The 21,409-nt window shown below is 39.3% G+C and overlaps 1 pseudogene; it reads left to right on the plus strand.

The window, feature by feature from the left end:
* The first annotated feature begins 9,464 nt into the window (after positions 1-9,464).
* Positions 9,465-11,317, plus strand: LOC137025305 (piggyBac transposable element-derived protein 4-like; annotated as a pseudogene).
* The last annotated feature ends 10,092 nt before the right edge of the window (positions 11,318-21,409 follow it).

Here is a 21,409-nt window from a genome sequence, read left to right on the forward strand (position 1 = left end):
CGAAGAGCGTTTCCATTTTACCTTGCGGCTTTGTTGTTCACCCAGATGCACCACATCTGGGAGCCAGTCCAGATGGGAGAGTATATGACCCATCTGAAATCTTCCCATTTGGTCTGGTGGAAGTAAAAAGCACCTCTGCTGAAAGTGTAGGTCAGGCTTCATTCATTAAAATACAAAAGGGTGAAGCCAAGCTCAATGAAACACACAAATATTATTGGCAGGTTCAAGGCCAGCTTGCAGTAACCGGTCTGCACTGGTGTGACTTTGTGACTGACACACAATCAGACATAACCATCCAGAGGATCTGGCGAGACAATATCTTTATAGCATCCATGAAGGAGAAGTTGGACATGTATTACTATTATGTATATATGGACATGTATCTTTCCAGGGTTTAAACATTGCTACATTTTAAAGGAATAGTTTGCCCAAAAATGAAAATTCTGTCATTAATTACTCACCCTCATGTCGTTCCACACCCATAAGACCATTGGAACACAAATTAAGATATTTTTTGATGAAATCCAGAAAAAGAAAACAAAACACACATGCATGCACACACATGTGGAATTAATGACAGAATTTTAATTTTTGGGTGAACTATTCCTAACTACAGTATGTATATATGTATAGAGTTACTAATTATAAATTGTTTTACAACTATGTTTGCAAACTCCCATTGAACTTAGTAATTTGGTGTAATTGTGTATCATAGATTAATTTAATACTGTACAAATTTGAGTCCAATAATGAAATGTGTGAATTGACAAATGGACCAACAAAAAACAGCAGATTGACATGTTTATTTGACCAAGAATAATTATTAAACAAAGACTGTCATTTTTCATTTTTATCTGTCTCCATTATTTTCAGTAAACTATGTGCAAATTTTTGTTTTATAAAGTAACGAATCTGCCTCTGAGAAAAAGGGAAAAAGAAAAGGATATATTGTAATTATTAATTTTCTTAAGAAATCATTCTTCAAAAGTAGATGTGAGGTAAAATAGCAATAACAGGTTATTGTAAGAATAACAACAGCAACAACAAACTAAACAATGTAACAAATCAGAAATCATTTACTGCTCAAGAAACATTGGTCTCTGGTAATTGACCATAAAACAACAGTTATGCCAGATCTGATCAATTGTTCCTGACAAGCTGAGTGGTACAGCAGAATCCCAAATGTGGTTCTCTTTAACCCTTCGGATCACTCTTTCCACCAGAATTCTGAGTCGTGCAATGGTTTGTGTTTTTTCACAGTCTGTCTTGCTGAATTGCCGGTCACGCTTGAAAGGTGGAATAATCAGCCTAACGCCAACACTGGTAAGCATGTCCTCAATTATGAACCCTTTGTCTGCCATTACCTCATCTCCAGGTTCAAGCAGGTCCAAGATGCCAGACTTCTTTGTAATCTCTTTGTCCGAGATTGAGCCTGTGTACAGACGAGAGATGAAGGTCACTGCACCACATGGAGCCACTCCAAGCAGTCCTTTGAACGTTGTGGTGCTCTTGTAGTTGGAGAATATCTCTGAGTGGAGTGTCAGAGATGTGGGACTCTCACAGCGAATTTCTGTACAGTCCAGGATTACTCGTACATTTGGACTGAATAACCTGAATTTCTCAGGCATGGAAGAGCTGATTTGTTCCCTTGACATCCAAATGGGTACCGAGCCTAAAACAAAGTACAGATAATTTGCCCAGGTGATGATTGTCCTGCTTACTGTGGCCATGCTTACACTGAAGATGTCAGCAATTACTCTCTCCCTAAGGCCAGTAGATACACGGCAGCAGTACATGAAGAGCTCATCAATGAGCTGGACTTTCCTTGCAGGACTTGGTGTCGGGGAAGCTTCTTGACCCATCCTCTGTGCTTTTGTCCAGTAGACAAGGTTTGTGGCAGATGGACAAACAGACTCCCAGAAGATCTGAAACACTTCTTGTGAGGGAAACCTGTGTAGTAGCGGATTGTGTGATCAGACACACAAAACCTACTAAAAGTAGTTGGCGTCTCCAGTGAAATTCTCTTTAGTCTGGTTTCCAGCTCTGCTATGTATTCCAAGGCTTCATCCAGTGCACCTACAAAATGACACACAAATTTAAAGGTTAAATAAAGAAATGAAGAGAAAAAAAAACATGAAACTACTCAAGTAACTTAATTATGTAGCACTTTATACAATACTGATTTTTTTCAAAGCACCATTACAAAAATAAACTGAATTCAGAGATGCGAACACTTTAAATCTGTTGTAAAGCAGCTCTAAAAAAAAACAACAGTATATATAATGTGTATATTTGCAAAAACACATTATGATATTGTTACTTTTTAAATGCATTATAAGTATTTTATTGTCTTATTCTTCATTAGCATACACATTTGCATAATATTTTTCAAGTTCATAATGATAACTGAATATTATACAATGTTTTCCAGGTGCAGGTTCTGACTCCTAAAGTACCCAAATATTTACGCAATTGTGTGAATATTTTGCATCTACACTTAAACTCAGATACTTACCGGGAGGGGTGTGTGCCACATAGTCATGGTCCTTGATGCTAACTTCCAAACTAGTCGGGACATCCACAGTCTTCGGGGCACGCACATCTACTCCTTGTCGAGCGCTAGATCTCTCGTATGCAGACTGCTTTTGAGGTTGTACATAAAAATGGTTCCACTGAAAAAGACTGGGAACTACGCCAACCTTCAGACGACAACTTCCCTGAATGTAGTCAGCAGCGGTGAAATGTTGACTACAGACTAATGTGCTGGCTCTTCGAATTACAAACGTCGGCCCTACATCTCTTCTGATTGCACATACCCACTTTTTTCTTTGAAGTGCATTTGATGGGAAGTCGTGAAAACTTAAATAAGGTTGTTTTTGTTTTGAATTGCTACACTGAGGCACACAACAGAACGACCTGCTACTGGACTCCGCCATAGTTTTTACCGGAAATAAAGTTACACTGCGACGGCCATTACCGGAAACAACTAACACGGAAGTGTGAAATTGGCCTATGAAGTTGTGTTTATGAATTATACAGACTGCAAGTGTTTAAAAATTAAAATAGCGACGGCTCTTGTCTCCGTGAATACAGTAAGAAATGAAGGTAACTTTAACCACATTTAACAGTACATTAGCAACATGTTAACGAAACATTTAGAAAGACAATTTACAAATATCACTAAAAATATCATGATATCATGGATCATGTCAGTTATTATTGCTCCATCTGCCATTTTTCGCTATTGTTCTTGCTTGCTTACCTTGTCTGTGTACAGATCCAGCCGTTAATACTGCCTTTCCTTGTCTAATGCGTCGAATGGGCTGGCATTATGCAAATATTGCGGTCATACATATTAATTATGTTGAGATCCGAGTGTTTTCCGGAAGTCTTTTAAACAAATGAGATTTACATAAGAAGGAGGAAACAATGGAGTTTGAAACTCAATGTATGTCTTTTCCATGTACTGAACTCTTGTTATTCAACTATGCCGAGGAAAATTCAAATTCTGATTCTAGGGCACCTTTAAAAAAAACACAGTAGATTGACAGTAAACCTTTACAACTTTCTAATGATAAAACTTATCTTCATTAATAATTTAGATAGTATCTCTAGATAGCTCCTTTGCTGCTAACATGGTCACGTCGAGCTAGGCGGGCGTGGTTTCAGGAACCAGTCACATTAGCTCAAACCACCTCCCCGCCTCTTTGCCCATTTTCAGTTATCCGGGAGTGACGTGCGGTGACGCACAGCTAAGATGGCCGCGGCCTCATTTACGCGTCAAAACTGCTGTTCAGAAATCTATGGGTGACGTCACGGATGCTACGTCCATATTTTTTTACAGTCTATGAGTGGATCCCAGAGTGTTGAAGCATTGTGAGTAATCTTCCTTGTGTGAATAAAGATATGATTCTATTCTGCTTTAGTGAGTGAAATTCCAGATATTAATCAGAATATAATGTAAATGGCATGTTGAAGTTTCTAAAATGATTAATTCTGAGCCGTTTTGAGTGGGCCACGTGCACACAGCGCGAGCTGAACTGATTAACACATGGGCTAAAGCTAACACGAGAAAACGTGATAATTGTCATGAAATGAGATAAAGAGTTATATATTAGTGTCAGTGTGTTTAATAACTGCATATTAATGTTCAGTTTGATTGTGTCAATTTGAGAGATTCATATGATTTATGGAAATGTCTGAATCAAAAGTTAATTGTTTTGTTTTGCAAGGCCTGTCTTTCTTTCTGTGTGTGAACATTATAGTTTATTCTGGTCAATAAACCTAAATCTAACTTTCACTTTACAACAGGGGATCAAATTTTGTTACACACTTTTAGCAATTTATAACTAAACCAGTACTAATTAAGCCAGCCTGCCTGCCTGCCTGCCTGCCTGCCTGCCTGCCATTGGCGCTGGTGGCAGCTGCCAGTCTGATTATGGGAGGTCTGTCAGAGGTTCTGGTGGCTGGCAGAGTATAACACGTTCCCTATATCTCTGTCGCTGCATGTAAATACATAATTGTATTATTAATAATATAACATTATGACTCTATTCTTTTGTATAATTCACGTTTTAGATGGGTTTATCTCAATTAAAGCAGTAAAATGACCGTGATCTCAACTGGTGGAAAATGACGCATAGCCCAGCCAGCCACTGCTGAGACGCGAGTATAACGCGCTCTCTAATCACTCTCGCTGCATGAAAATACAATACAAATGACCGTGATCTCAACTGGTTGCTATGCTTTGCTGGACGCTCAACCATCCAGCCACTGTTGCCTGTCATTCCAAAGAAATCATTCTAATTTGTATGCATACTGCTAATAGTTGTGACGATTTTATGTTTTGTAATAACACGAGTTATGCAATAATATATAGCATAAAAATGGCAATTGAAACGTGAATTATTCTAATAATACGACCATTTCTCAACATTAATCCTAAATCTGGATACAATAATTTTAGCGGCTGTGGGGAAGTTTAGGTCTCATTTCTTGATTTCATTTTAAAAAGGTGTGTTTGATGTAAATATTTAGATACATTGACTTTGTTCATTTCTTTTAAGGTCACGGGCAGCATAAGCAACATGACCATCTGTAAATCTGCTCATATTCTGAGAAAACTTGTTTCACAAATATGTTTCACATATTTACAATATTTGGAGGGGATTTGCATGTTTAAAAAGTTGTTGTTGAGTGTTAGCTTGTAAGTAAGTGTAAGATAAAAATTTTGTGGAATGCAGCAACTTTGATTTACCTAATTATTCATGCCTCTTTTTTTAATGTTAAAAATAATAAAATACATGTTTACATTTTTTAATGCTAATGTAAACAACAGGCGTTTGGGTAACATTTATTTGTCCATTTCTCATTAATTATATATATATATATATATATATATGGGAGGATGTACAGTTTATACAGTATAAATAAAAATCACGAGTCCCAGTGCATGTGTGTATGAAATATGATACTCAAAAGTATGTGCATGTTTTTGTTGTTGAGCATCATATTTATACATCAGGCTTTTATAGGTCAATTTTTTGAAAATCAATCATAATATAATGTTCCCTGAAAGCATGCTGTGTTATATTTGACACTTACATTAACACAAAAAAAGTAGTTTATTAGTAATAGTAATTTTTAGCATTAAAAATTGTGTATAAATATGAATAATCAAGTTGCTTCAGTACAGTACATTTTTGCCTTACACATACTTCATATGTAGGCTATGTACTGTCAATCAGAGGACAGAAAGCATTAAGTAGATTGTATATATATTTGAGGTAAACCCATCTGAAACGCCAACCATACAACAGAATATAGTCATAAGATTAGTTGTATTAATAATAATAAAATTATGTCTTTCCATGCAGCGAGAGTGATTAGAGAGCGCGTTATACTCGCGTCTCAGCAGTCTGAGCGTCATTTTCCACCAGTTGAGATCACGGTCATTTTACTGCTTTAATTGAGATAAACCCATCTGAAACGTGAATTATACAAAAGAATAGAGTCATAAGATTATATTAATAATAATACAATTATGTATTTCCATGCAACGATAGAAATAAGGAACGCGTTACACTCTGCCAGCCACCGCTGACAGACCTGCCAGAATCAAGACTGGCAGCTGCCACCAGGTCATGTGACCTGTCAGTGGCTGCTGCCGCCAGCCAGTTGAAGATTGAACCCCCACTCGCAGAGCGTGCCAATTATCGTGCCGAACGTACATACCCTGATAGCACACGTACATCTCGGAGACGTCTATTTGATGTGCGTGTTTACGTCTGGAAGACGTATTTTTTAGGGTTTTTGCTCATCTGGAATACGTCTATAGGACGTATCCTGTCAGATGTCAAATAGACGTTTAGAAGACGTCTTTAAGATGTTTATGATTTAGAATGTATGTAAAACTGACATCTTAAAGACGTCTATTAGATGTTTGTAAACAGCAGATGCTTTCCAGATGAAGTGATCTTTAACAGACGTCTTGTATACGTACGTGTGCTATCTGGGTATAAGGTACACTAGAGTCGGAATATGGTTACCATGTTTATATTGTTTCACATTATAATGTTGAGGAAAAACAACAATATAACGTGTATGATTATATTCTCAGGTGAGAAAACAAGCCCTGCTGACACAAAGATAACGGTGTTAAGTGAAGTTTCTAACAGCACTTTGTGTTTTCTGTTCTTAAACCCTCGACAAAACTTAAAGGAAGAATTTGTCTCAAGATCATGATTTGCATGAAATGCATTTTGCTATCATATACGTTATCTCGCTCTCACTCGGTGAACATCTGTGCTTAACATTACCTGCACTCGCGAATGCAGTGATGGACAGCTGTCCTCATTCGACTGGTGTTTGGTAGTGATGTGACGTTTGACACCGAGACTTTATCAAAAAAACGAAACATCTCACAGTGAAGCACTGTATCTTGATTCGTTTTGCCATAACCACGTGATCGGTGACGTCCGAAGCTTCGTTTTCGCACACAACAACGTGACTGCTTCATATTCTGATTCACATAATATGAACCTTTGCGCAGATGTGAAGTATCATTTGCTTTTTAGCAAAAAATATGCCATAATACGAATAAATATTTACATTTGTTCAGTTTGTATTTATTCCCAGTTCATACTTCATTCTATAACAATCATTTATTTTGATAATATATGCCAAAGCTTGCCTATTTGTCCCCCCAAATTTTATTCAGACTCATTTATTCAAATTGTGTAAGTGAAATGACACGTGAAAGACTTTTTTTATGTATAATAATAATTTACATTGTTTTATACGCTTTTCATAGCAAAAACTGATTTATTACACGAAACTCCAAAAATAGCTGCGTCGTCTGGGACGCAAAGGCAGTTTTTTCCACCTTTTGACCACAAGATGTCGTTAGTGTGCACTGTGTTGAAAAGCTTCGAGTAATGAACCTTTTTACGATACACTTGAGAGGAAAGCCTCGGTGCTTCACAAAGCTTCATTTCGCCATCACTAGTGTTTGGATTTGATGTGATTTCTCAAACTCAGTTTCATTAATTCATTTTATCAAAAGTAACAGAGAACATTTTGTAAGATCATTTTCATCTAAGTAATTCCAAGCATCGCGAGGCAGATGACGACATTACTTATTAACACAACACACTCCGCACCACCACCCAGTGGATTTAGTTATAACTGCGAGTTTTAGTGGGATTTATCATGGATTCACTGCATTTACGGCCAGCAAAGCAATATAGTAAAATTTGAATATTATTTTTATTTTTTGAATATTAATTACAGATCGAATATTCATGCACACCCCTACTAGCTAGCCGGTTGAATCCCTGCTGTCCATTGGACATGGGGTTCGGTTTGTTACTGATCCTGGTGTTACGATGGAAGAGGCTCTGCTCGCAGTGGGTGAACAGGTTGGTTATGATAATATATCTCATGCTTCTCGAATGAATAAAGCTGCTGTTGTTTTTCTAAAAGAGGAACGCCTAGTTCATGATTTGATGAAAGCGGGGTATTTATCAATGATTTGTTTGTTCAAGTTTCACCGCTATCAGTACCTTCTACAAGAGTAGTTGTTTCAGGTGTTCCACCTTTCATTTCTAATGAATTAATAGAACAATAGCTACGTAGGTTTGGAAAATTTGCAAGTGGTTTTAAGACGGTGACTCTTGGGTGTAAAGATGCGCATTTAAAACATGTAATCTCGCTTCGCAGACAAGTGTTCATGTTCCTGGATTCTCCAACACAGTCTTTAGATGTCTCCTTTAAAGGGTTACTTCAGGATTTAGCATTAAGCTTTGTATTAGTAGAATACCACTAGTATTTTCGAATTAGCGTGCTTTCCCCCTTCATATCAGCCCGAGATGAGAGATTTATGCATTTTAACCCTCAATTGGACCTTGGGGTATATATGACCCCAATGGACATTTCATTAGTTAAAAAAAAGGGTTCCCTTAATCTCAGAGGATTAAAATTTTGTGACTTTTCCTGAATTGTCTAGCTATACATCCACAAAAAAACTGGGATTGATTCGGTCGTTCTGAAGGTATGCAAAAAAATTTTTTATTAATCTGGTCTTTGGGGTCAATATGACCCCAATTGAAAATGAATGGGAAATGCAAAAAATGTAATTTTTTTTTTCAATTTGTCAAAAAAAAAAACAATAAATGCAACATAAATCTGAAAATTTTCACACCGAAATGAAGGCCTGGTACTTGAGCACAAATTCAATGTGGAAAACACATGCTCACACAAACACACACAGAAATACACACACCTAAACACACACAGGTATGACTGCCACAGAGAGCATTTGTATAGAATTTGGCAAATAAAATCAGTCACAAATGCAGAAAAAAAGATATAAAGGGGTGAGACCTAATGCACGCACAAACACACATACACACACACACACACACACACACACACACACACACACACACACTCTCTCTCTCTCTCTCACACACACACACACACACAAACACAAAAAGACACTTACACACAAAGACAAACACACACAGAGACAAACACAGAGACACGCACACATGCTATCTCTCTCTCATACACTCACACTCTCACTCACACTCTCACACACACACACACACACACACACACACACACACACACACACACAGACAGCCACAGAGAGCATTTGTATAGACTTTGTATAGAGAGAGGGGTATGATTGCCACAGAAAGCATTTTCAAATTAGGCAAAGGTAATCAGCCATACATGCAGAACACGTGTGTGTGCGGCCTAATGCATGCACACACATTTAGAAAGAGCTAGAGAGAGATCAAACAGAGATGAAAGACAAATAACCTTTTCCACTTCGAGAAAGTTTATGTTGAGATGTAAGGGCTGCATCTGTGTTTTGAAAACAAAAAAGTAGTTCCCACGCAAAAGGTATAAAAGAGTGCCTTTGGTGTCCTGCACATGGATCATTCTGTGCTGGCAGCATGGCAAAGAGGTACACTCTTCATGAGACCGTGGAGTTTCTGCTGGATTCCAGCGAAAATGAAAACCTAGAAGACTCTGAGCCTGAGGACTCTGAGCCAGAGGACTGCAATCCCCTGAAGAAGAGGATGAGGATAACCAGGAATCGGAGGATGACTTTGAGGAGGCAGATGCAGACCAAACCTTAATTTCTAAAAATGGGCAAATAACCTGGTCTACCATTCCACCTCCACAGAGGCCAGGGAGATCACCAGCTGCACAAGTTATAAAGTTGACACCTGGACCAACTAGGTATGCTTGTTCTCGTGTAGAGGACATAAAGTCCAGTTTTTTATTATTTTTTCCATCATGCATCCAAAGCATCTTGGTGGAGATGACTAATCTTGAAGGAAGGCGTGTTTATGGAGCTGACTGGAGGGATGTGGACTGGACAGATATGGAAGCATATATCGGTCTGATACTTCTTGCAGGAGTTTATCGCTCCAAAAATGAAAACCTGGAAAGTTTGTGGGATGCTCAAACTGGGCGTGCGATTTTTGGTGCAGAAATCATGCCGCTGAAAAAATTTAAAATTTTTTCAAGAGTCATCCGTTTCGATGACAAGGCCACAAGACCTGCCCGACGAGAGAATGACAAGCTGGCACCAATTCGGGACCTGTGGAATTCATGGGTGGAGCGCCTTCCAATGATGTTCAACCCTGGTCCAAACATAACAGTGGACGAGTGCCTGGTGTCATTCAGAGGTCGTTGCATGTTCAAACAGTACATGCCTAATAAGCCGGCAAAATACGGTATCAAAATCTGGGCAGCATGTGATGCCAAGACAAGCTATGCTTGGAGCATGCAGATTTACACCGGCAAGCCTCGTGATGGACCACCTGAGAGAAATCAAGGCATGCGTGTGGTCCTTGATTTGACCACTGGACTCCAGGGACACACTGTTACGTGTGACAATTTCTTCACTTCCTATGCCCTTGGACAGGAGCTCCTGAAAAGAAAAATGACCATGGTCGGAACTGTTCGCAGAAACAAGCCGGAACTCCCATCAGCACTTTTGACAACGAGAGACAGAGCTGTGCATTCCTCTCTTTTTGCATTCACGGAGACGCACAGTCTTGTCTCATATTGCCCCAAAAAGGCATAGAAATGTGCTGCTCATGAGCACCTGTCACAAGGATGCAAAAATCAGTGACCGGGAGGACAGGAAGCCAGAGGTCATCTTGGACTACAACCGCTGTAAAGGCGGAGTTGACAACCTTGACAAGGTATTTACAAATTTCATGATTTGATGCATTATTTTGATAGTGAGTGGTATTTCTTTTGCCTGCAGATTTACTGATATATGTGTGTGTTTGCAATATTACAGATGGTTGCAAGTTACAGCTGCAAGCGTAAGACTAATCGTTGGCCAATGGTTGTCTTCTCTACCATCCTTGATGTCTCGGCCATAAATGCCTTCGTGGTGTGGAGAGAAATCAATCCATCTTGGGAGAGAGGGAAGAGCACGCAAAGGAGGATCTTTCTCGAGCAGCTGGGCAAAGCTCTGGTGTCCCCTCTTATGGAGCGACGGCAACACCTGCCTCGTGCACCAGCATCTGCATCAATCCTAAAACGACAATGGGATTCTTCCAATGCTCCAGGGCCCTCCACTGAACCACAACCAAAGCGAACAAGGTGTCAGGTTTGTCCACGGGCTAAAGATGCAAAAACTGACAAGCAGTGCGTGATCTGCAAAAGAGCCATTTGTGCTGCTCACACAGTGTTCTTTTGCCAGAAGTGCGTGGAATGATTACTTTATCATGTGTTTTACACCATGTATTTTAGAAATTTTTGGTAGTTTGTTATTGCTTTTATGTTCAATGTTAAGAATGTGATTGTACAAAAATAATTTGTTGTCCACTTTTACTTCTGTTCATGTCTAGATATTGCTGTTGGTTATTTACACTTTCTTTTATTTTGTTTACATTCTAAAGTTAATTATTCTATTTTTTTTTTACACTTGATTCATTAAAATGTTCAATAATATGCAACTAAAGTCTGAATCTGTTTTTTTTTCCTTTAGGTGTGACTTATGTGGCATTAGTAGTTGACCACATCCAGTAAAATGAATGGCTTTCAATGGCCCTCTGCTGGTCAAAACAATTTACTGCTTAAACTGTAATCCCCTTAGGTTTTTCATTAACCAACAGATGGCAGCATTCTACTTCTAACACCTAGATGAATATCCAGAAACAATTTAAATTAAATTTTGATAATAATTTAAGTGATTTTTTCATAAAAAAATGATATTTCATGTGCTAGCTAATTGTGTTGTTGCAGATTTTTGTGGTAAATGGGTACAAAAGTCCTTCAAATCTCCCAAAACACAGTATTAATGCATAGATGAGAAGTAAACAAAAAAAATGATATATTATTTGTATTATTGAAAATGTATATTTTTTCCACAATTATGCTTTCAATTTTGGGGTCATATTGACCCCAAAGACCAGATTAATAAACAGGAAACGAGGTCCATTTGAAGGTTAATTCTGTAAAAAAGCCTCCGATGACGCAAAAATCGTCATTTTGCGTCATCGGAGGCTTTTTTGGCCAGAGGCTTAAAACTACAGCCAGTAATAGCAAGTAGTTCTGCATTTTTTCACCACACCCATACTTATGCGCATTTGAGGTTACTCACGGACATAGATCAAAGATTTTATCAAAAGTGGGTGTCAATTATATTTTTAAGCTTACAGTAATTAACTTTATTTTGTCTGCACTACATCAGTGGTTCATCTCGCAAATTTATCGGTCTCTGCAGTCATCTCAATACAGCAACAGGCTTTTGTGGTAACATTAGCATAAATAGATAAATAAACTCAGTTTTACAGAACAAAGGCTTTACTTTGATAACAGTCAACTTATATGTAATTGTCTATCTAACGTTACTTTGCTAAGTTTGCAGTTTTACTGCTACCTACAACACTACATATAGGCTACTGTGTTATCAGTCTATTATCAGCGAGTCTTACCTCTGGGCGAATACGCTTAGTGCCAGATGCCCAGGCTGTTCGTCCTCTGGGAAAGTGAATATCGACGGTATCGCGGTGTCCTTCAGAATGGTTCTCTTCATTGCAAGGATATTAGTAGTCCTCGTGCTTGAAATGGAGACTACATATTCTGCGTTTTTTTTAGGTTTTCTATAACGGTGTCATCTCCAAACTTCGGGTGTTTGATGGCCTGCAGCCACTGTTTACATCGCTCCAAATCTTTAACTGAATCGGAAAATGATGGAAACTTACTTGTCCTTTCCTGGTTTTGGGTGTACATCCAGGTACAAAGCAATTTAGCACCATTTCGCTGTAAATGAGATTGTTGAGGTAAATCGAGATGGTGAAGGAGATGGTGATATTTTGGAGCAGTCAAATTCGGATTATAATGCTGTTACGTCCCCAGCTAGTCTAGGGTTTAGGGGACAAGTAACAGAATAAATATGGTGTGATGTGTGGAGGCAGCAAGGTGCAATTCCCAACCCAAGGGCTTTAACAAAGACCAAAGGCAACTCAATATCAAAAACAAGTTCATTTATTATACAAGTGTGGGAGGATTAAAGCTTCAAGAGGGGACAAGGCCAAAATAACAAACATAAGCCCTCTAACTATTTAGGAAGAAACTAACTAATCTACAAAAGAAAAGAAACCAAAATACAATAATACGCTAACTCCCTAACTAGCTTAAACAAGAGAAAACAAGATATAAAGAAAATGGCACCCACCTCTCTACTAACCCTTCCCCAAATAATTGACAAGATAAACTTAGGTAAAAGGAAAACAATAACAAAAGTATATACAAAAGAAAAGAACTTACAAAACATAAGGGTTTTCTAGTAGCACCAAAGTACAACAAAAAGTGTCAACACAATGACACTAAAGGGAAAGAAAAACAATTCCATCAACGAGATATAAATCAAAAAAACAACTAACAAGGCTTTCTGGGTTGGAAAAAGAAGCCTCACGATGCAGCCTCCACACACACACACAGCTCTGTGCACTGGTACTGCTTAAATCCCCCACAGCTCCCTCTCCTCCTCCAATCACATCGGATAACCAATTATTGATCATTGGAGCCAGGTGACAGCCATTACTTCCTGCTGATGAAGGGAGAGCGAGAGAAAGAGAGAGAACAGGAAGAAAAAAAAACAAAACAAAAACATACGTCCTTGGACGTAACACCCTCACCACAAAAGATTACAGCCAACAGGTTGTAATTGAGTTTACGGACAAGTCTTAATTTCCCAGAACATAAGTTCTAGACAAAGCGTCTGCAACAACATTATCAACTCCCTTTTTATGACGGATATCAATGTTGTATTCTTGCATAATAAGAGACCAGCGCATAAGACGTTGGTTGGAATTGGACATTCTCAAAAGAAACACCAGGGGGTTATGATCAGTGTAAACTGTAATGGGGTCATTACTTCCACCCAAATACACCTCAAAATGTTGGAGTGCTAACAATAAAGCCAATGCCTCCTTCTCGATTGTACTGTAGTTCTGTTGACTCTTAGAAAACTTCTTAGAGAAAAAAGATACAGGATGTTCAATGCCCGCTTGATCTTCCTGGAGGAGAACTGCACCAGCTCCGGTAGCGCTGGCATCCACCTGTAACTTGAAAGGTGATGAGAAGTTGGGAGCAGAGAGAACAGGAGCGGTACAAAGGAGGTCTTTAGCAGCATTAAAAGCACTTATACACTCTGATGTCCACACAAATTTCTTAGATGTACTTAAGAGGTCAGTAAGTGGTGAAACAATGGCAGCAAAGTTTCTGCAGAAGCCACGATAGTATCCGGCCATCCCCAAGAAACGCCTCAACTCACGCTTGTTAGTCGGTGTAGGGAACTCAACAATTGCAGAGACTTTAGCTTCTACTGGTCGCACTTGACCCTGTCCCACACACTTTCCAAGGTATACAACTACAGCTTTGGCAAATTCACATTTTGCTAAATTTAAGGTTAGTGAAGCATCAGCTAACCGTCCAAACACTTTGTCCAACTTGATCAAGTGATCTTCCCATGAGTTGGAGTACACCACAACATCATCCAAATAGACTTCAGTATTCTGCAGTCCTGACAATACTCTGTTCATGAGTCTTTGAAAGGTGGAAGGTGCATTTCGCATGCCAAAAGCCATGACAGAGTATTGCAGGAAGTTATCAGGGGTGACAAAAGCTGATATCTCTGAAGCACGAGGTGTTAAGGGAACTTGCCAGTACCCTTTTAGCAAGTCTAATTTTGTGACGTAACGGGCACTACCAACTCGGTCTACACAATCTTCCATCCTTGGAAGAGGGAAGGAATCTGGCTTGGTCACAGCATTAAGTTTACGATAATCGGTACAAAACCTAAAGGTGGAATCAGATTTAGGTACCAATATACATGGAGAACTCCATGGACTTTGACTAGGCACAGCCAGGTCATGATCAAGTAGATATTGAACCTCAGATTTCATAAGGTCACGTTTTTTTGGGTTCACTCGGTAAGGATGTTGCTTAATTGGTTGACTGTTACCGACGTCAATGTCATGGCATAGTACAGTAGTTTGAGAAGGCACATCAGCATAAAGGCTGGGATATTTACCAATCAAGTGGCTGATGGCTTCAAACTCACTTGCAGACAAATGGGAAAGGCATGCATTCAAGTTAGCCAACACAGCAGAATTCTGTAAACGGGCACACGAAGTTTGAGCATCTTTTGCCAGCAATCCATCTTCCTCGGGGCAATATGCTGAGGGCAAAACAACAGTAGACACCGGCACTGGCTTAGGAAAACTCACTTCACTCACATCCCGTGCAACATAAGCCTTCAACATGTTCACATGACATACCCTGCTTTTACGCTTCCGGTCAGGAGTAGAGATGACGTAGTTGGTATTACTTATCTTCCTCTCTACCGTATAAGGTCCAGAGAACCTAGCCTGCAATGCTGAACCAGGGACAGGAAGCAGGATGAGCACAGACTCGCCAGGCTGGAAAGTACGCGTCACACTCTTACGATCATACTGCACCTTCATCCTAGTCTGGGAGTTGGAAAGATGAGCTTTAGCAATCTCACAGGCTTTATGAAGTCGTTCACGGAAAGAACTGACGTAGTCTAGAATAGACATGGGTGAAGAACTCTGTGAAAGCAACTGCTCACTGATCAACCTGAGAGGACCTCTTACAGTGTGTCCAAACACCAGCTCTGCTGGACTGAAACCCAGCGACTCCTGGACACTCTCTCTTGCAGCAAACAATCAACGGTAGACCCTCAACCCATTCCCTACCAGTCTCAATACAAAATTTTCGGAGCATCGACTTAAGAGTCTGATGGAATCGTTCCAGTGCACCTTGGGATTCCGGGTGGTAGGCACTGGCCAATTGATGCTTAATACCCAACTCATTTAACAACTGTGAAAATACTTTAGATGTGAAATTGGTGCCTTGATCTGATTGAATCACCTTTGGTAAGCCAAATATAGAGCAAAACTTAATGAGCTCTTGAACTACGGTCCTTGCTTTAAGAGTGCGAAGAGGAACCGCTTCTGGGTAACGCGTCGCCGCACACATAATGGTCAGGACATACTGATAACCTGACTTTGACCTAGGCAAGGGCCCTACGCAGTCAATGATTAATCGCTCAAAAGGCTCACCAAGAACTGGAATCGGATTAAGTGGAGCAGGCTGAACGATTTGGTTTGGATTCCCTGCCAATTGACAAGTTGGACAGGAACGCACAAATTTGGACACAGATGACTTCAGACCCGGCCAAAAGAAATGCTTGGAAATTCGATGAAAAGTTTTAGTCACGCCTAAATGGCCCGATAAAGCATTTTCATGAGCTAATTGCAACACTTGTGAACGATACCCAGAGGGTAGAACAATTTGGTGAACCTCTTGCCAATTCAAATCAGAACACTGAGGCTTCCACCTACGCTTCAGTACACCATCCTCCAAAAAGTAAGCTACACCAGCTTCAGGCACTTGCATAAGGTCCACTACAGAATCCCTACATGAGACTAAGGATGGGTCAGAAGTCTGAGCTGCAATCAAATCCTCCTTACAAACCTTTAAAGAAAGGTCTGGTGATGCACTTGATTCAGTAGGTTCTGGAATAATCTCAGGTACAACTCTCAGCTCACACTTTTCACAGTCAGGCTGAGAGAAGAAAACAGTGTCAGATAAGTCAACAGTATTTTCAAATTTCTTTGACTGTGCACGGGTCACAACACAGGCAGGAAATACAGCAGAGAATTGAGTAGAGAGATCAGGCAACTTAACACTAGGTTGGTGTACTACAATGGGTCTAGGAAAAACCTTACCACCAGCCAGCTCGTTTCCCAGAATAAGACTGACACCATCTACAGGTAACTGTGAACACACTCCCAGAACAACTGGTCCTGTGACTAGGTCAGACTCCAAATACACCCTATGGAGAGGAACATTAACACATCCCATTTCACATCCACGGATTAATACATCACTACCTGTATAGGACTCTGGTGAAAAAGGTAACGTTCCCTCCAGAATTAGTGACTGCATAGCTCCTGTGTCCCGTAAAATTCTGACTTGCTGTGTCTCAGAATCAGGTGAAAGAGAAACTGAGCCAAAGGAAAGAAAAGGCTGGTAAACAATAGCATCATCATTTAACTCTGGTACAGATTGTACTAGTGCTACATTTTTAGGCTTAACAACACTTTTCTGTTTCCAAGCCTTACACTCCGAGATTAAGTGACTTGGATCGAGACAATAAAAACAGACCCGCTTGTCCCCTGCACGCTTAGGACTAGATTTACGTCTACCTCCAGCAGACATCTCTGATCTAGCAGAACGAACAGAAGCCTGAAAAGGTTCTAAGCCCTCCATAACTGAAGATTGACCTTTAGCCTGACGTACAGAAGAAAACACATTACGATGGGTCAATACAAACTCATCCGCTACAACAGCAGCATCAGATAAGACTTGCACCTTCTGTTCATTCAAGTGAACAACAACATTTTCTGGGACACAAGATTTAAAATCTTCTAACAAGATCAACTCCTGGAGCTGCTCAAAAGTAGTAATCTTGCTAGAAAGGCACCACTTTTCAAAAAGTGCCTTTTTCTCTCGTGCAAATTCAACATAAGTTTGTCTGGCTGTTTTTGCGTGTGCTCTAAACTTTTGCCGATAAGCTTCTGGCACCAGTTCATATGCCCGTAACACAGACATTTTTATAGCATCATAATCTAAAGATTGTTCAATAGGTAATGCAGCCGTAACCTCCTGTGCCTTACCTGACAGATTGCATTGAAGTAGTAAAGCCCACATATCCCTAGGCCACCGCAGTTTAGCAGCAACACGTTCAAACGCTATGAAATAGGAGTCCACTTCAGTCTCTCTAAATGGCGGAACCAGTCTAATATATTTACTAACGTCAAAATCAGATTGTGACTCAGAAGATGAATCAGAGGAACTTTGATTAAGGGTCTGAGCAGAATCTGCTATCGGCATTACCGGTGAAGAAACTGAAGGTCTAGCACGAGGTGATGGAATAGGCCTACTACGTAATTTAAGAGCCTCCATCTCATTCCCATGCCGCTCACTATCCCGCGCTCGCTCAGCTTCTATCACACGAAGCCTGATGCGTTGAGACTCACATTCCTGACGTTTTAACTCAAGATCTAATTCTTTCAGCTTAATTGCCAATATAGCATCAGAACCAGAATCTTTTGAGTCTATGTTGAGAACAGAATCAAAGCCAGCAATCTCTGCAGTCTCAGATTCTTTCCCAAAAGCCCCATCTGATGCGGCCAAAATGCCAGCTTCTACCAGCTCCCCAAATAATTCCTCTTTGATAACCCGTTTACTCGCCTCTTTAGGTATGCTAATGTTAAAGAAGTCTGCTATGGAGATTAAATCCTTTTTACGACAACGGTTATACACTTCTACAGTGGGAACTAAAGTAAACGAAATTAAATCAAACTCCATAACCCAAGCATTAACTTTTCCTCCCACGACAAAGAGCAAAAACAGCCAGGCAAAACAAAGAGAAAAAGGACACTTACCAATTAAAGATCCGATCACCCACCAATGGAGTAGTTCAACGCTGTTGCAAACAGGATAACAATCTGTTACCACCTGTTAGACGAGCCCCCAAATTCTGTTACGTCCCCAGCTAGTCTAGGGTTTAGGGGACAAGTAACAGAATAAATATGGTGTGATGTGTGGAGGCAGCAAGGTGCAATTCCCAACCCAAGGGCTTTAACAAAGACCAAAGGCAACTCAATATCAAAAACAAGTTCATTTATTATACAAGTGTGGGAGGATTAAAGCTTCAAGAGGGGACAAGGCCAAAATAACAAACATAAGCCCTCTAACTATTTAGGAAGAAACTAACTAATCTACAAAAGAAAAGAAACCAAAATACAATAATACGCTAACTCCCTAACTAGCTTAAACAAGAGAAAACAAGATATAAAGAAAATGGCACCCACCTCTCTACTAACCCTTCCCCAAATAATTGACAAGATAAACTTAGGTAAAAGGAAAACAATAACAAAAGTATATACAAAAGAAAAGAACTTACAAAACATAAGGGTTTTCTAGTAGCACCAAAGTACAACAAAAAGTGTCAACACAATGACACTAAAGGGAAAGAAAAACAATTCCATCAACGAGATATAAATCAAAAAAACAACTAACAAGGCTTTCTGGGTTGGAAAAAGAAGCCTCACGATGCAGCCTCCACACACACACACAGCTCTGTGCACTGGTACTGCTTAAATCCCCCACAGCTCCCTCTCCTCCTCCAATCACATCGGATAACCAATTATTGATCATTGGAGCCAGGTGACAGCCATTACTTCCTGCTGATGAAGGGAGAGCGAGAGAAAGAGAGAGAACAGGAAGAAAAAAAAACAAAACAAAAACATACGTCCTTTTGTTTCAAAAGATGTTGAAAATACAGGGGGAAAAACTTGTGCAATTGAAACCACAGGTGAAAGTGTGTCTATTGAACAGAACGCAACTAAGAACATTGATGCGATTGCTATGGCAGTTGTTAGGAATCAAGTTGAAAGTGATATTGAAGAGATGGAACAGGATGAGTCAGATGATGAAGGATTTGATGGGCCAAACAGGTTGAAGGATTTGTATTCGTTGGAGGAAATTAATCATTTCCTAGATGAAACATTTGGACAGTCTGTTAAGGTTGATGAATATTTTGCTGACACAGAGAAATTTATCAGGTCAGTGGCAGTATTGCAAAAAATGGTCCGTTTTTTGTTAGATGAACGGAACGGTATCGTTTGAGGAAACATGTCACTGCATTGAAAAAGATATCCAAGTCAAATAAAACTAGGAAATGCAAAAAAGCTATAGCTAAAAATAAGTGATGTCAGCCTTGATCTTGTCTGTTCGATCTGTCTGTTCTTCTTTTTTTTTTCTTTTTTTTCTATGGGGAGTTTAAGGGTGGGTTCTTTAAACATAAATGGTGGGAGGGATAGACAGAAGAGAGAATGGTTAAGGAGATAGTTAAAATTAATAGACTTGATGTAATCTTTTTACAAGAAGTTCATAGTACGATAAAAGATGAAGTTGACTGGGGTTTATCTTGGGGTGGTCAACTTTTTCTAAATCATGGACGCAATGTTAGTGGCGGGGTGGCGATATTGTTTTCTAGTAACTTAAAAGCTAATGTTTTAAGTTCCTGTGATTTAGTTAAAGGTCGAAGTCAAATGGTTAAAGTTAAAATAGAGGATTCAATTTATTGTTTTATTAATATCTATGCCCCTAATATTGGGACTGAAAGAATTTTTTTCTTCAATAACATAAAGGAAGCTCTTGAAGTGAACGATTTTGCTTTTTTGATTTATCTTATTCTAGGTGGAGATTGGAATTGTACTGTTGATTTTAATATGGATAGGCTTTGTGAGGAGCCACACTTACAGTCTAGTAAAAATTTAAAAAGTTTATTGATTCAGTTTGATTTGATATATGCATGGAGAATTACATTTCTTAATGAAAAGCAATATACATGGGTCAAAATTTTAGATAGAAGAGTAAGTGCAGCTAGACTAGATAGGTTCTATTTGTCACAGGGACTTAGATCGAAGTTAATTGATAGTGCAATTAGACCAGTTAGTTTTTCTGATCATCACCTTATTATTGTGAATATTTTTTTGAAACAAGATGTTAGTAGATCTCAATGGTATTTTAACAATAAATTGCTCCAAGATGGAATTTTTTTGTGGAAATTTTAAAATTCTTTGGGAAAAGTGGAAAGAAAAAAAATGTTCTTTTGAGTCTTTAAATAAGTGGTGGGAGGTTGGAAAGACTCAAATCAGAATTTTTTGTCAACAATATACTTGTTTCTCTTCTGCTATGTTAAAACAGGTCATAAAGGAGGTTGAGGAGGACATAAGAAAGATTGAATTTAGAAAAAAACTAATGTGAAAGATCAGCGCATGACATGTCTAATGCCGGGGACACACCTAACGATTGTAAGGCCGATTATGAATGTAATTTGATACTTACGACTGGTCATGTCCAATTGCGCCCAGTCAGAGCCAGTTGCGTTCAGTCGGTGTTTACAGTTGGTGCTTAAAATAGTGCAGTGTGCTGCGTCTAACGATTCTAGTCTTAGAATTTTAGAAACAGTCAATGCCAGTCCTCCTCACAAAGATTCTTCTCAAATTTGATAATTCCCACTTCTGAAGTAGTGGTTGCGAGCAAATTCGCGTTAAATTTTTTTCAAGGAAAGCCATCTTTACAATAGCGCTGAGAGCACGTGAAGGCAGCATAATATTTGCGACCGCTAACGTCTCTGTTTCCTTGGAGACTGTGTCAGGATTGTAAACAAGAGGCGAAATGGCGTCAAAAAAAGTTTGCAACATAAAAACACATTGGACAACCAGTATGGAAGAAAAACTGGTTGAACTCTGGCAAGAGTACGAAT

This window comes from Chanodichthys erythropterus, chromosome 8 (genome assembly GCF_024489055.1).
Source record: "Chanodichthys erythropterus isolate Z2021 chromosome 8, ASM2448905v1, whole genome shotgun sequence".
Taxonomy (NCBI): domain Eukaryota; kingdom Metazoa; phylum Chordata; class Actinopteri; order Cypriniformes; family Xenocyprididae; genus Chanodichthys; species Chanodichthys erythropterus.